This window comes from Pinus tabuliformis, chromosome 7 (assembly GCF_031772625.1).
Source record: "Pinus tabuliformis cultivar Carrire ecotype Pingquan chromosome 7, CPIR1, whole genome shotgun sequence".
NCBI lineage: Eukaryota > Viridiplantae > Streptophyta > Pinopsida > Pinales > Pinaceae > Pinus > Pinus tabuliformis.
In genome coordinates, this window is record NC_142293.1 from 227,779,784 (window position 1) to 227,794,526 (window position 14,743).

At 36.1% G+C, this 14,743-nt stretch overlaps 1 pseudogene across 1 annotated transcript; it reads left to right on the forward strand.

Annotated features, from left to right (window-relative positions):
• The first annotated feature begins 2,809 nt into the window (after nt 1–2,809).
• On the forward strand, nt 2,810–12,887 carry LOC149246678 (uncharacterized; annotated as a pseudogene). Its single transcript, XR_016265581.1, has 2 exons — nt 2,810–3,031; nt 12,432–12,887. The product of XR_016265581.1 is annotated as an uncharacterized LOC149246678 (transcript).
• The last annotated feature ends 1,856 nt before the right edge of the window (nt 12,888–14,743 follow it).

Here is a 14,743-nt window from a genome sequence, read left to right on the forward strand (position 1 = left end):
TTCTATCCCCATTTACTGTGATAGGAAAGTAAAAACAAAAGTATCAAACCTTTCTATCGCAATAGTGATACATGCTAAACGCTGAATAGAATTACTCAAAGTAGAGAGAATTGTAAAGATGCCTAAGGCATTTTTAAGACAAACATATGGAAATTCCTGAAAAAAATCAATTAACTATATATTGAAATGAATACCCTACAAATGAGATAAAACTAGCTTGTCTGATGTCTCACTTCAATCATGGAGATTCTTATAGGCCAAAGAACTACCATGTAGAAGACTAAAGACGAAATAACAAGTTGAGGGCAACAATGTCAAGAGTTGTAGCAATCTTTGAAGTAGAATATCAACATATTAATCAATTTCAAACATCAATGCCAATTATGCTGAGCAAGTTATGCCAGATTTGAATAAAAGAAGCTGAGAAATTGTAAAGACTCCTGAGGAATTTTGAAGACAAACATATGAAAATTCTTGAGAAAATCAATTAATTGTAGATTGAAATGAACACCCTACAATTCTAAAAATGATGGGATAGGAAAGAAAATGTATATTGAGTAAGCAATAGGAGAATGGAGGGTAAAAATATTCTGAATCACGTTCTATTTTAAACAAACAAAATATTGATTGGAATTTGGGTTAATATAAAATTTCTTTTTCAAAATTACATCTTATAAAACATTTTGAGGTTTTTGAATTGAGAAAATACACTGCACTAAATATTATTAGGTTTCCTAACAACAAAACTCAAATTAGGAAGAAAATCATGCCATTAACTAATAACATTATAATTTGGTGTTTATATTTTTAACTAGGACTCATATAATTATTGTCACAAATTTTCTAGACTCTACTCATTGATTTCGCTTTGATTTTTCAGAGTTTGCTCATTGATTTCACTTTGATTGTTCCACAAAATGTTTCACTGTCAAAGAACTAAGAGAGTTACATCTCCAAGTAGCATGCCCCATGCAGAGTCCAAATAAACACACAAACACTATGTAAAGAAGATGAAGACACAAATTTAAAATTAATGGCAATGGACCACTCAGCTGGTACACCAGTGCCTACATAGCACAAACATCCTAGTGAATTGTGTACTGAAACAAAAACATGTGGACTCCAGAAACATCAACGATATGGAAATCTCACAAGGTTGACAAGTTGTAATGCGCAGAAAGGCATTCGACAAATCATAGGAGGGGACTTGGTTTGGTAAACTTAAAATAAAAACAAAGATCCATTTATGCACAGAGAAATTATGATGTTGCTTTGAAGGAAGAACGAGGAAATTTGGCTAAGGACAAGTTTATAAAAGGGAGTAAACATAATGAAAATCCAACCTGTAATTAGAATTCATGGCACACTGTGGAGTAAGTAGATAGCAAAGCCCTAATTTACAAAGTAGATATCAAACAAATTTATCGAAAACCCTAATTTACAAGCAAATAGCAAACATTTTTTTGCAAATTTACAAAAACCTAACAATTTTTACAAGAACCCCATGAATTTTCAAAGAAACCACCAAATGGACTAAAGTTCTCAGAATCTGGATGTGATGTGTTGATAAACATAGAGATAGTGGGCTCGTAGGATTAAACCACCTTATTTTGGGCATTGTAACAAAAAATACTAGATATCAAACATATAACAAAACCCTAATTACAAAGCAGATAGCAAACAAATTATCGAAAATCCTAATTTACAAGCTGATATCAAACATTTTTTGCAAATTTACAAAACCCCTATCAATTTTTACAAAAACCCTATGAATTTTCAGAGAAACCACCAAATGGACTAAAATTCCCAGAATATAGATGAAGTGTTAACAAACACATAGATAATGGGTTGGTAGGATTAAAACCACCATATTCTAGGCATTGTAACAAAAAATAGTAGATAACAAAACCCTAATTTACAAAGCATATAACAAACAAATTTATCAAAAACCTTAATTTACAAATACATAGCAAACAATGTTTTGCAAATTTACAAAAACCCTATCAATTTTTACAAAAAGCCTATGGAATTTCAGAGAAACCACCAAATGGACTAAATTCCTAGAATATGGATGGAATGTGTTGACAAACACATAGATAGTGGGTTGGTAGGATTAAAAATCCTACCAGAAAACCATTGACAAAGCCACCAAGCCACATAAATGCCTTTACATCACTGTTGAACACCCTAGCAACTCGCCATACATGACTTGCAACACAAAATACAACAGGTGCAAAAAACCCTCAAAATAACATGAAAACCAACAATTTTTTTAATGTAAAATTGCAGGGGTAGCGAAATTACCTTCATATTAACCCACTAGAGCACAAAACCTCCATATCCAAAATTGAACTAACTAAAACCCTATAAAGGGTCGACAACAGACAAGTTTACCAAGCACTACTATGCCACGAGCATGCAAAAACCGTCCATAATAGGGTAAAACGTGCATAACAACAAACTAAACCCTAAACAACCCACAAAGTAGTGCTCACAAGAACAAATACATGGCAGGACAAAGATGGAGCAACACATGAACAAAATAACAACAGGGGGCAACAAAACACCCACACACTAGCCCCATACAAAATAAAATAAAATTAAATCCTAAACAACGAACAACAAAACTCTAAACAGGAGAGGAGAATGACCCTTTCGAGGTAAATCTTTATTACCCACCTACCACAATAGGTGAGAGGCCCAATCAGCCACAGTGAATCACATGTTGTACAGCTGATGTGGCAACTACATGTCCTTGTGTAGATTTTGTTAGGGAGAGCACCCAATAAGGGAGTTGTGTACGAAGGCAGAGGAATTACCCAAACGGCCAAAAGTTGTCAAAAACTGAGATTTTTTTTTCAAAAAATCTTGTAAAAGCAGTGTTTGAATTTTTTTTGATGGTGCAAATGGATTCAGCACTATCAAAAATTTTTAAAGCACCAATTACTTCCAGCAAAAATACGCAGCATCCAGTTTTCAGCGTTGATCAATTTCTCCAAACAAAGATACCCAAAATCCCATTGTCACATAGGTATTCTTTGGTCTTGAATATTGTTTAATTTTCTAATAAACAGACATTAACAACATAACTAGAGTTTTATTTCCCGAACACACAAAATTTCAATTAAAGTATTACTCATTTTATTGTCTGAAAATGGAATCGCTTTAGAAAAGTTCCATGGATGTAATTTTCATGCATAAAAATGAAAATTTAATACAATTAACGATTATAAAATTGTAGAGAATAGTTAAAAGTGATTGAACCAGGACCTCTACTGCCGAATGAATTGATAGTCTTTAAAAAAAATCGGGGATGATTTAAACATGTTGTTTGGTGCAAAATTCATCACTGAAACTACTATGTCTAGCCTTATAAATGATTTGAAATTGGATATGAGACAGTTGGTAAGTTGGTGCAAAAGTAGAAGAAGAGGATGTACAGGCCTTGGTGTTGAGTAGTTTGCCTTCTCCCCACAGCAGTGGTATTTTTAGATTAAAACAAATGTCTTCATAAATATATGGTTTCGTTTAAAAAATGCATTACTTACTATAAATATAATGAGCGATAAATTAAGATGACAAATAGCTAAAAAAGATCTTGAGTTGTTGCCCAAAAACAGTTCACCTAACATGGAAGTGTAAAGTTTGAGCCTTTGATCTTCTAAGGGGAATGGCTATAGATAAAGGACATTGGCCATTAGAATTTAGAAACCTAACAAATTAGTAACCCTTGGAATCCCCCTTCAAAGCTGCAATTGAATCCTCAGCTGCACACCAAAACACCTTAGAGCTCCAACTTGCAGAATTAATGAGGGACATCACTTTTTGAAAGACTCGTGGGTTGCTTTTTGAGAGGCACGTATCCTAGCATATCCATGTTCGACACATGACCCTCTAGGGGCATATCGTATGACTTAGAATATAGCTTTGATAGAAAGAAAAAAAAGTAAATTTCCCTTTAATTAGCGCAGGAAGATATTCAACCCAGGTCTTAGAAAAACACTCGACGCCTTCAAACATTTAACCTTGGTCACAATTCTTCATTGTTCCACAGTTGATTGTCCTTAGGTAACTTCATCGGATACAGAGGTATGTGTTTACTTTCTTTTTTTGTTCCGAATATCTCAAATGAATCGAGAATTTTCCCTCAGACCCGAGTTCTCTGCTATGTCCAGTTCTTCAGTTAGTTTTCCTCAGATGAGCAGCAAATATTTCTCTGTTACTTGCTTTGACGAATTCGAGGCCAAAATGGAGAAAGATCATGACTTATTTATAATGGTTTAATCATATATATTCTGAGCTGACCTGTGTTTTGAAAGGGCACGACTGTTATTTGAAAGGGCACGACTATTATTTGAAGGGTCACGACCATACAGGAGCTGACCCGAATCAGGCCGACCATCCATAAATAAAAATTCATTCCCATTCTAAGAGGCTGTTGACATCCAGAATGACTGTATGCATTCGTTGCGGGTTTTCTTGTTGTCGGTGCATGTGATATCAATTGCAGTACATATATCTGCTTTTCTCCATTGATGAGAAGTCATGCATTTGAAGGAGGAGCACACCACTAGTTGACACTTCAAGAACTTCTCAGTGGTTATTTTTTAACAGTTTTCCAGTCATAGATACAAGTGGTATTCAAAATGAACCTCAATAGTCTATAAACCATCTTAGAGCTCTTTGGATTCTAGATTTTATCTTGTCTAGTAACACAATTCCAATTTTCTCATACTTGCAGCTCTTTCAGCCTCTAGGGCATTGCAGATGGCATTAATTATCTCATGATGATGGGGAAATGACGAAGATTTAAGGGTATACCGTAAGCATAGAGACATGTTGTCACTTTTGCATCGACCTTGAACCTACTCCCAATATCAAGAAAATCCCATATTGTTCTATCAGGAGCATTTGGGACTCTTGAAATGGCGACAACTCTATTTAATTTGTCTTGCATGCTATCCCTCATGCAACAGTCCTTGTAACAGTATTCCAACAGTCCTTAGATTTGTCTGATCAGTTTTAGGATTGTTGTTTCAATGGAACACAACTAACGGTAGAAGTCATCTTTTGCTTGGGCCATCAATGACAACAATGGTGACATCTCAGCAGTCTATGGTCTCATTATGCAGGTGAAGGTTAAAATAAAGTTTGAAGGGATTCCAAGTGTTGATCTATTTTCTAAAACATTAGGTCCTTATGTCTACATTTCATTTTTGTATTAGTAATTTGTAATATATATATATATATATATATATACATGTCCTCCGTGTCTTGTTTCCGGGGTCAATGTGTCCCATGTTGGACACTCATATTTCCATGTCCTTTGTGTCTTGTGTCATGTCATGTGCCTTAGGTCGCTTATGAGCCTATCCATTTGTGAAACCTGCCTCAAGATTTGTTTGTCTATAGCAATGTTATAAAACTCCGACTCCGGTTTGGAAACGGCCGAGGGCCAGCGCTGACTCTGACTCTAACTCAGTATTGACTCGAATGATTTGATTTCAATGACTCGGTTGTTGTAAAAAATACATTAAATATTTATTTTTTATAAAAAACATAATTTTAAAGATTTTCGCTCATGTTTCCAAACACAAAGCTTTAGAATATAGAGAGAAGACAACTTATAATCAAAGTAAGCTCATGAATATATCCATTATATCAAAATGGCACCTAGTGCACTATCCAATACATACATGCAATGTCACATGGTTCGGGTTCGAATTCGAATTCGATTACAATTAAGTTCGATTCGAGTTCGAATTTTTCGATGAGGTTCGAATGAGGTTCGCCATTAAGTTCGTTCACGTATATAATTTTAAAAATATATATAATAATTAAAATTACATAAATCTTTTATATTCATTTATAATTAATATATATTTATAATTTTTATCATATACTATCAATAAATTTATAATTTTTCATAAATATACGTTATATTATTTTATAATATTTAAAATAACAATACTATAATTTAAAATATATTAAAAATAATTCTTGTAAAAATATATAATTTTTAAATTAGGTTAACTTATATTTATTATCCCTATTTTTAAATTAGGTTAACTTAAAAGTTTTAACGCATTATAATGTATGTATATGATAAAAGTTTTAAAAGTTAACCTAATTTAAAACTGGAGAAAGTGGGCACGAAATAATTCAAATAGGGATAATATTTTATTTTTGGGATTGTGGATCTGCAAGGGGACGCCCATCCAAAGCATTATTTTAAAAGTTTTAACGCATTATAATGTATGTACGCAGATTTCGACGCGTAAGCAAACAACGTAATTATAATTGACGCCTTATAATATAATGCTTTTAACGCATTATAATGTATTATGTATGTACGCAGATTTCGACGCGTAAGCAAACAATATGGATGCCGTTATAACGCAGCAGGAACCGAACCTTTTCGAACTTATACGAACCTTAAGATTTTTTTTGAAATTCGACGAATTTCGGACCTCAACCTTTGGGTTCGACGAACCCTGTGACACAGCATACATGAATGAATATAGAGATCAAAACAAAAACACATAACCAAGGAGGCTAGAAATGGCCTCTACAACAAAAGTAAAGTGTGAAACATCACTAGTCACCAGTACTACTGGCTACTGCTAGAGGAGTCAACATCATTTGGCTCAGACTCTGAATCAGAGTCAGAAAGGGAAACCCATGGCTTCTCCTCATCATCATCTCCAACTACAATTGTAGAAGTGGTAGCACTAGCAGGCCACGCAACAGTTGCACACTGAGATAGACGAGATATGCACTTCCGTCGTGGCTGAGTAGAGGAAGCGTTTGCAATTGGGGGACTTGGCGCTAGGCTTGAGGCTGGTACAAGTGGATCTGCATTCAACTGAACATTTTGTTCAACTAATGCCTCGTCTGTAAATCCAAATCAAGACCAATATCCTTATCAGAATCAAACTCTGCTGGATGACTCTCCCACTACCCAATCTGATGTTGGATCAGTATCTTCCAACACAATGGGATCTGAATCAAGTCTTTTGTTCAACAATTTGTTGCATTTGAGCTGGAGGTTGTATTGGACATTGACTAGATCATTTAACTGTTTTTGATGCAAACGATTTCTCTTCTTCGTGTGAATCCTCTCAAAGACACTGCGAGTTTGACTCAAAATACGGATTGCAAACTTCTGCAATTGAGGACAATGGCTACCAAATGCCTCCCACCATTGTGCTGCAAAAAACATAGTTGTGTAATGAGTTAGCTCAACAAATTATATCCATCTTTGAAATTATAAACAATTTAACAAAATAAGAATTTGAAAATTGCAATTGTTTGTTTACCTAGCTCATTTGCTTCCCTTGCAATCCTTGCTAGGTTCTTGCCAAAGGTACCTGTGGCTCTGCTGAAAGAAGTGATCTGTCGGTGTATCTCCAGTTGATCACTCTCCATAGGGACCATGCGATCAATGCAGTCAATCAATCCATCTCTAACCTCCCTAGTCAAAGCTCCTGCCTCCAAAGCTTTATAATGATACCTTGGGTTCAGAAAAAACCTAGCTGCATGTATAGGGCGATGGAGTTGGTTGTTCCATCTTTCATCAACGATTGCCCAAATGGGCCCATATTTAGCCACTCTATCCTTGTATGCTACCTTTATTTGCTCCTTTGCTTGATCCATAGCCTATAAATGAAGCCCATAGCCAATCTTCCCCCATCCACCAACCGCAACACCGCAACACCTTAACCAGTGGCTCAACAACCTTCACAATCTTTGTTGCCCTTTTCCAAAATATTTCTTCATTAACTTTATTTTTCAAATCTTTGCCATCCTATTTGTGAGACCAATGGCTTTCATTCCATTCAACACTAGAAAACAACTTTTGCAAGTTTCTATGTTGGGAAAGCATAGATTGCAATGTCAAAAATGAGTTGCAAATCTAGTGATGGCAGGCCTAATAATATCCTTGCTCCCTGTGTGTTTCCTCATTAGGCTCAAAATCCATGAATGATTGTAGATACATTTTGTTATGCTTTTGGCATGCTTTACAATGTTCTTGACCCAATCTAATTTGCCAATATCCTCAAGCATGAGGTTTATGCAATGTGCAACACATGGGGTCCAAAAGATGGTTTTGTGTTTTTCCTCTAACAATTTACGAGCAATAACATAGTTAGAGGCATTATCTATGATGATTTGAACAACATTAGCCACCTACACCTCCTCAACAACCTCATCCAACAGCTGAAACAACAATTGTGCATCTTTCACCCTATCAGATGCATCAACTGATTTTAGAAACATGGTTCCCTGTGGGCAAAAGATAAGAACGTTTATGATGGTACGGTTCCTTTGATCAGTCCATTCATCTGACATGATGGTACATCTTGTTTTTGTCCATGAGCTTTTGAAATCTTTCAAATATTCATCAATGAAGGGAATTTCTTTTCGCAAAAGAGACCCCCTTAACTCATGCATAGTAGGGCCTTTGAAGCCCTTTCCAGCAACAAATATGGCATCAAACATAGGCTCATAATATGGTGAACGGGAAAGTATTGAAGGGGATATCAGAATCATACCACCATCTAGCTATGTAATCACAGGTAGTCTCTCTCAATTCTTTCCTCCAATGGTCATCTAAAGTGGGTTGCATATGACATCTACTAGCTTGAGGACCATGTGCATCTGATGGAGAGGAGGGTGTGAAATAACTTTTGATATCACCCCTCTTTTTCATTTTACCCTTACCCTTTTCTTTCATAGAACAAGGGATAGATGAAGAGCCCTCAAAATTAAAATGGGGGTTGGCAGCCATCATTTATTGTATACTCCTCTTCCTCCCAATTTCAGTCTCTATTTCTTTTTGCTTTTTCATGCTCAAGCTTCTCAAAGTTATTTAGCAATTCCTTCCTAATCTCCCCAATTTGTTCTGATGGTGCTTCAAATGGAGTAATTTGGCCTCTAATACCAGCCAAGTGTTGTTTTAGCCTATGAATGCCACCTCCACCCTCAATTTTTCTATGACAAAATTTGCAATGCATTTGATTATCAATCATTTCAGCATATGCCTAGGCAACATCTTTCACTCTAGGAGCCATTTTTTGACTTGGAAATGAAATGAAAAAATCTGAAAATGAAAACAAAAAGATAACATTGCTTCAATGTTCATTTCTTTTACAAAAAAGACTCTTTTCAATTTCAAGATTTGCACAAAGAAAAAAAAGCAAAAACAGATTTTAGAAGTGAAAAAAATACCTCTAAGCACAAATCGCCTTCTCAATGTTGTTCCAACAAAATAACTCCTCAACGCTACTCCAATGGCTGTCCAAGAAGCTCCTCACTGCTGCTCCAATGCCTGCCCAAGACTCCTCACTGCTGCTCCAAAAACAAACTCCACAACTCTTCACAAACTCCTCACAAATTCTCACACAAATGCAATGAGATAGCTATGAAGAAAGGAGAGGGGGTTGGGTAGCTTTTATAGGGTTGAGAGAGGTAAATGGACCTCAAAAACACCCTAAAGCAAATTAGAATTGACTGTGGGATCCAATTTTCCCCCAAAAATAACTCGTTGGTCATGCGTGTGCGTTGCTGGCCGAGCTGGCCGGTTTGTTACCGAGCCGACCGAGTTGGTGACTGGCTTGGCCAGCTCGGTAACAAACTGGCCAGCCGGGCCGTTTCCTCCACTGAGCTGAGCCGACCTGGCCAAGCCTTGGCTCAGTCTGGCTCAGCCGAGTCGGAGTCGGCTTAGCCATTTTTTAAAACATTGGGACTTTATAGTTTGCCTCTCGATTACCATGGTATTGTTCTTTCCTTTGATCATTAGAGTGTTCATCCCCATAACCTTGCTTTGGTGGGCGACTTGAAACCTAGAAATTGGTTGCATAAGACAAATTTCATCTAAACAATATTTTCTCCCACTTGACCTGGTGATTGGCCTTTTGTTTGCTAGGAGCTATTGGCCTAAGGATATTTGGCTTGGCATCATTGTCGATCTTGACCATTGATCCAATGAGAGGTCTTTCCTCCAAACAATTCTTATTCATAGTCCTTTGTTTCCTCTACCTCCATGTTACGCTTACATCTTCACTATTCAAGTAGTTGTTTTTGCTGGGCCCTCTTCTTCCATTGACTCAAGGCACCTTTGGGAGCTTAGCCCTCTTCATGTATTTGTGCATCTACAAGCCACCACTCACCTAAGGTCCACCTTCTTCCCTTTTAGATTATAGGCTTTCCATTCCAAAAAATGGCCTTTTATACTTGTAGGTCACCATGCCCAAACACAGGACATTCATCATCTCTACCCTCGAGTCAACACGCCTCTACACTCTACCATGCATGCACCAGCAACAGTCACATAGCTACGCGTTCTAGGAGCAAAATGAAATATTTGACAACATAGGCATCCACAGATCACTCTTGTTAGAGAAATCCATGGATCACAGCATGTTCTCTCATATGCTCCAAATCTTCTACAAAATAACCTGGCAAAATAACAAGGTGTGGATAGTTTTCTGCTTTCTCTAGACATCCTCTTGATCTACCTGTACTAGATGGCTGCTTTGATTTTGATCCCTGATCCTGCTTCTCTTTTTGCTGCTGCTCAGCTTTTTGTAGGAGCTTGCATTTCCTGCCAGAATTTCCTTGTAGGAAGGAGGAAGGGCAGCACCCCCTGCAGTGTAACTCATGGATGGAGACTAACCAGAAACCCTCACCTAACCAAAAACCTTAGCCCTTTACCAGCTCATCTCCTCGAGATTACTGATTAATTGGTCTTACATTCCTGTGTTAATAGTAAATATTGGCTGTTTACAACATACTTCAGCTGCAAGTTGGTGTTATCATATGGGGATCATTCTTTAGTTTAAAATTTGAATTTGTAGGTGACCTTATTACCAATTTGGGTTATCTGCATAAGCATGAGAAGGATATTGTTTTTGTCTTCTGTGTGGTTCTTTGATGGTAAACTAATGATGTTCTATTTCGGTATTAGTTTTTTCAAAGGTCATGGCACCCTATTGTAAAATTTTGAGGCTTTTCGTGTTTTAAACTAATAGAAGTTGAGTCAATTTGGTGTGTATCAGATTCAGTTAGTGACAATACTAAAACTATTTGTTTTGGTAAAATTTCCAATTCCAAGTTATTTCGAAGTGATCGTGAATTATGATTTGAAAATCAATTGATAAAGAGATTTTTTTTATTGAAGCTTGGCCTCTAGCCCTAACAAATGTACTTTGTAAGAAGTCGAATCTCCAACAATGTGTTTTATGAGTCATTAATGTGTGACATAAACAGTTCTGTATTCTCAGCTTGGATCTCGTGCCAAAATCTGCAAAACAACTCCGTAGGGCAGAAATTAAGAGTCTTTCACAGCAGGGATTAAAAATTCCTTTACAGACAGGCAATGGGAGTTGGAATAACCTCCAAACCAAAAATCCCCTTCTTTTTATTTCTCAATGTCCATGATAAAAACAAAAGAATTCTGGGATTATATGATAAATTCTCCTATTTTGAGCAAATACTGTTGAAACAGACTCCACAACTGTACCTAAATTTCTCAACTAAAACTATTAACTATCCACCACTGGACCATAAACATAAAATTTAAAAGACATGACTAATTTAAAACATTTCCCAGCGATGTCATAACAAGCGTACAACTCTATAAAACTTGAAAATGACCTCACTTCATCTGAAATCTGTGTACGTAACGGGCAGTGCATGAAGCTGCCTACTGTTCCTAGGAAAATCTGCATAGTGGTCCAAAATGTTTATCAAAGTCATTGAGTCATATTTGTCATATAAGCTTTCAATGTGGGCCATTTAGAGTCAAAGCAAGTCAAGTGCTGCCCTCTCGTGTTTATTGAAGGCTAATAGATTTCCAGATAGGTATATATGTTTATCACATTAATTGAGAATGTAAATGGGGTTGGATGCAATGTGGTTAATTTTGATTTGCAGCATGATTTTAATTTCTAAATTTCAGAAAAAAAAAAGGGAAAAATTTCTTTGTTCTTTTGTATTTGAAGTTTTGGAAAATCAAAATTAATTCTCTTATAGTTGAGATTTTGGGTGGCATTGATTGTTATGGAGAGAATGGTAAATGGTATAAAATCCAATGTCCTCAGATGCATATATGGATGTTATGAAATATATTTTTCAGATTTTCGTTCCTATACATTTATTTGTAGTTCTTAGTGGGTAGTTAGGAAAAGTTTGCCAGGACTAGTTGGGTTAGCCATTAAGGTTAGTTTTTATATCTTGACTATTCAATTAGATAGCTGAGTCTACATACGTGCTCTTAAAATTGTGAAAGCTAAAGAGTTAGTGGTAAATGAGCAATAATTCCCAATTTCTTTAACAATGACGAGAAAATTTTAGCCAACTGGAAAAGGGCTTCAGTTACCAATTAATTTTCTACTACTAATTCTGTTTTTTTTTCCAATGCTCAACAGAGAAAGAAGCTTAGTAGTAAGGAGAAATTGCAGTTTCACACTTGGACTTTGGTTGTATTTCTCAATTACAGTAAAGTATTGAAGGTATAGAAGATGTCTTTGAGGCAGTTCTTTGGCTTGTCTAATGGGGAGCTGATGAGGCCAGATGCAAAGCCCTGCTCAGCCATGATGAGATAGACAGCTAGCATCTTCTGCATTGGGGGAGCTTTAGCATTTTGGACTCTCTCTAGGGTACACTACGGTCCACGCATAACATTTCCCAGAGATGTCAGGTGGGGCTTATGTGGAGCAGTCACTTGTAGCAGTAGCACAGCTTTACTTGTTCGTCTCTTTTCAACTGAATGTGAGCCACAAAATATAGCTGCATACGACAAACCTACTTCTCCATGATGTTGCCAAGTATTAAATTTTGTTCAAAATATTTGATGTCTTGAAATAAATAGGTTGGGTTGAGTATCCTTTTTAACCACATCTGCCATTTCTATCTCCATAATTCTAATGCTTGTACCATGTTACAACTTACATCATTGGCATAGTTTTAACTTTTTGCATTGTTCATGTCACGACGTAGAGACCTTTTCGGTTAAAGGAATGTGAAGGCTACGAGCCCTTTAATTTGTTGGTAGGTTAAATGATTCTACATTGATTTTTAAGTAAATTGGAATAGTTAACCAGGTTAATAAGTTATTGTTTGGAATGTGATTTTCTCTCTCTGGCTGTTGGCTTGAATTAGTTAACCAGGATAATAGGTTTTCAGAGATCTGTGGCTTGAATCTTTTGAATCATTGACCGGAGAATCCACAGTTTTAACATTTTTGTACCAACGTTTCAAATCCCAAATGGGATCCATCTTCAGGATTCTCCGGTCAATGATTCAACAGGATAATAGGTCTTTGTATGTCTATAATTTTATGTTTTAAAGTAGGTATAATACTCCTTGTTTGGCCACAAATTATTCAAGTTGGAAAAATTAAATCATCTTATTTTGGATTTTGAGTTTTCTCTGGCTGGAAAAATACAGATTTCAATTAATCTTCTTCAATTGCACAGTTCATCAGTACAGAGAAGAACAGGGAAAAGTACTGAGCAAAAATGTATTTCAGATACAAATGTAAACAGATTTTTCGTGTAATATAAGTTGTATCACTGGAACATATGACAACAAAATTTGAATTCTTTTGACAACTTTTTATTTCACTTTGCATTGTGGATTAATTATTTTCCTTTTCTTAATGTTCTCCAATTTTATATTATTATAACAAGAAACCATATTACGAAAGGTGTGCCAAAAGTGAAAACAGATGCCAATCGGTGACTCATTGGCATAGGACCAAAACCGCTTAGTCTGATTATCAAATCCTTGTAAGCTGCATAGAATTTGACACTAGAAATACAAGAAACAAATCACCGTGAGATTTCCCCTAATAAAACATTGCACTGAGAACCATGCAGGGTAAAGGTTGGTTCTTAGAGTTGAACAGAACAAGCACCAATTGTTTGAGATTGATTTGAACTAGGAGCCATGACAACCCTACAGATTCACTACAAAACACACCCCTTAAAGAATGAACACAATCCTCAAATAATCTGAGTTGCATGCAACTTGACAGCAATATCAATAAGAATGAAGATTATCCAATTGAGAGATGAAGATCAAACTTACCATGACTGTCATTTGTAGAATTTCCACGAAATTCTGATCTGCTGTTATGAACAATCTGAAAATAATTTTTCTTTTCACACGGACACAAAATTTCTCTACCAAATAGCAGCGAAATAGAACAGAAATAATTTCACAAAAACAACACAAAAACAACACAATTTTTCCAGGGAACCCAACAGGGAAAAGCCTTGCTTGCTTCAGAATTTTATTGAAGAAAAATAGGGTACATATCTCTCACAAAATCCAATTGTTTCAATAGAGAGTGCAATTTGATCTCTCAGCTTTGAACTAGGCTTGAAACAGCTCTGCAAGAATATTGATCTGCTTCCCAAGGGAAATTCTCCTCCAACAATTCGCACAATATAAATCCTCTTGCTTGTTCCTCTCACAAGCTCTCTTGCTCACAAACTCGTGCGCAAGAATTAAATGAACAATTGTGTGCCGTCGATCTCCTTATAAGCATTTCAATTAGGCTATTGTTAGTGAGTTTTCTAAATTAAGAGTTGGACTGGAGCTTTTTTAGTTAAGAAAAGTCAACACACTTAGTCAACTGTATCCTCCTAAAATTTAGGAGGCTAACTGCACTTGTTTACTCAGTTCTCAATTTAACTAACACTAGAAGACAATTAACTTAGTCTTCCACAAATTC